A 2,547-nucleotide genomic window follows, 5' to 3' on the forward strand; every position below is an offset into this window, starting at 1 on the left:
GGCACGCACTTCTCGTCGGCGCGGCGGTACGAAGGAGCCGACGCCGATCGGCACGTCGCTGCAGCGGGACCGCCGCCTCCTCGTCGCCTTCCGCGCGCCGCATCTCTCGGTCACGCTACTCCGCTACCTGCCGGGCAGCCCCCGAAGCCGCCGCCCCAGCCGCCGCCCGCCCCGTCTCAGCGCCGTCCGCGCCGAGACTCTGCCCCGACCCCTCCCCGCTGCTCGGCGAGCGCCGCCCCCCGCCGCCGTGACAGCGCAGCCCCGGAGCCCCTCGGGAGCGAGCGAGGCCGGAGCCGGGCTGCTACCGCCCGCTGCAGCAGAGGCGCGTCCCGCCGCTGCTGGCTCCGCGACGACCGCCCGTAAGTGTTCCGGCCGCGGCTCCCGTCACGAGGCGAGGGGCTTTCGGCTCTCGCGGCTCCGGCAGCGGCGCCCGGGGCGGGCGCTGCCCCGTGCAGTGCGGGCTCTGCCCCGCGGGGACCCGGCGGCACCGCGCTGCGCGTCGCTGCGGGAGGGCGGGCGGCACCTCCGCCCCGCTGAGAAATTACCAGCAGCTCCGTCGCTTCTGTTTCCTCCGCAGGCCAGAGTCCCAGGCAGAAGCGGGCGTTTTCTGCCGTCGGCAGGGCGCGTTTCAGAACACCGGCGCCAGAAGGGAACTCTGGAGCGCTGGGCCCAGCCGGGTGAGCTGCGCGGCCTCCTGCTGCGGAGCACTGCGAGACTTTTGGGAAGTTCCCTGTGGTTTTCTTCTCGTGAAACCGACGCAGAGATTCGTCATTTCGCTCGGCTGGGAGAGTTCCGTGTCCCCCGGACTCAGAGCATTATCCAGTCAGTGCCTGATGCTCAGCTGAAAACACGGAGTCACCGTTCCCGGAGCTGTACCACAAATTGGAGACGTGGCACTGATTGCTGGGCATACTGCCGATGGGTCAGTGGTTGGACACGATGGTCTTAGAGCTCTCTTCCAGCCTTAGTGCTTACACACGATTCTGTCACTTTGTACTGTCGCTGCATCGCTTTCATGCAGCTTTTGCACTGGGGCAGGTAAGGGCACGGGCAGTGGTTGTGGATGCTCATAGAGCCCTCGTGGCTCAGGACTGCCTGGTTTCCAGCAGCCCTGGTACCAGGGTGCTCTCAGGCGTGGGCTGGCGCTTGCCCACGTGGCTCCAAGGTCTTCAGCCAGCACGTTGGTGAGGAACCTGACTGCTCTGTGGTATTGCACTTGTTAGCACTTCTTTCAAGTTTTGACAGCGAGAACTGTTGTGAAACTGCCCTGCCTCAGATTTTGGTCAGAGTTATCCCCTCTGATAATCTGCTCAGGTCTCTGTGATCAGCGTGGCACTAGGGAGGTGTCATACGTGCAGGCGTTTCTCACCATTCAGAATTCGTGGCAGCCTCCTCTTTGTGCTCAGAACTGCCTTTAGGATGGGCACAACCGGTGGGATCCAGGAGGGACCTTCTTGGCATCCCCGCCTTCCCAAAGCCATGTGTCAGCGCTCCAGTGTGAGCGGATGGCTTCATCTGCCCCGTTCCCCCAGCACAGACCTCCGTTTGTGGAGACATACCTCTTCCTTGGGTTTCCTTTTCTCTTTCTTCCCTGCCTCACTGGAAGGCGTGTGATGAATCATGCAGGATAGGTGTGACTGAGCTGCTCAGGCTTTCTGAGCAGCCAGAGACACGCTGCTGCCAGCGGCCCGGAGGTTTCTCCCTGGTGATGCTCAGAGACAGAACCCAACAGTCCCTGCTGAATGTAATATGCTCTTATGGTTCACCTCCCGTTATTTGTCACCTGAAAGTACAGATCAAGGCTGGCAAAATAATGCTGTAATTCAAATTTGGATTTGAAAAGTTTTTAATGTCTAGGAAGTTATGTCATATAAGGTAATAAAAGCATTTTGGATTTATGCTCCATCTGAGAGCTGCTTGTAAGAAGACTGAAAGGCAAAAGGAATTACATGGGTTGCTCTGAAAGCAATGTCTCCTAAACATTTCAGTGCTAAGTACAAAGATACAAAGAGCACAATAACGCTGAGCAACTTCTCAGCTACAAAACACTGTTCTTCAACATAGTCACCATCACGGATGCGCTTTTGCCAGAGATGAACAGATCCTGCATGCAGCGCTTGTGAAAACCTGCCTCAGTGGAGACAAGTCGTTTCCCAGGCGCTGTGATTGTGTCAGTGCTGAAACACCATCCACCACCTCACTGTGCCAACGTCCACCAATTGGTCTCCATACACCTTAAGCCAGCATTGGTGAATGTCAGTGGGTGCCATTTTTTTCTGCAGGGAGGAATTCAGTTCCACACCTCTGCTTCATTTGCAGTGTCATGTCAGACTCATTTTGTCAGACTGCCCCTCTGCCGCCATCTGTCACATGGCAACATGCAGTGGGATACTGGTGAAAGGTTCAACCTCTACTGCCATACCGCCACCATCTGCCTCACAGGCCAATGTGATAAAGTAGGAATCTCATCTTCAGTCATGTTTAAAAATGCTTTCATTTTTCCACTATCCAGCTGTTCATTTGGTGGGAGATCTTGGGCATGAAAGA

General features: G+C 57.5%; 1 long non-coding RNA gene across 1 annotated transcript; it reads left to right on the plus strand.

Annotated features, from left to right (window-relative positions):
- The first annotated feature begins 228 nt into the window (after positions 1-228).
- LOC149912921 (uncharacterized) lies at positions 229-1,903 on the plus strand. Its single transcript, XR_016461924.1, has 2 exons — positions 229-359; positions 578-1,903. It is a non-coding gene; the product is annotated as an uncharacterized LOC149912921 (long non-coding RNA).
- The last annotated feature ends 644 nt before the right edge of the window (positions 1,904-2,547 follow it).

The sequence above is a fragment of the Phasianus colchicus genome, chromosome Z (assembly GCF_987193195.1).
Source record: "Phasianus colchicus chromosome Z, bPhaCol1.hap1.1, whole genome shotgun sequence".
Classification (NCBI taxonomy): domain Eukaryota; kingdom Metazoa; phylum Chordata; class Aves; order Galliformes; family Phasianidae; genus Phasianus; species Phasianus colchicus.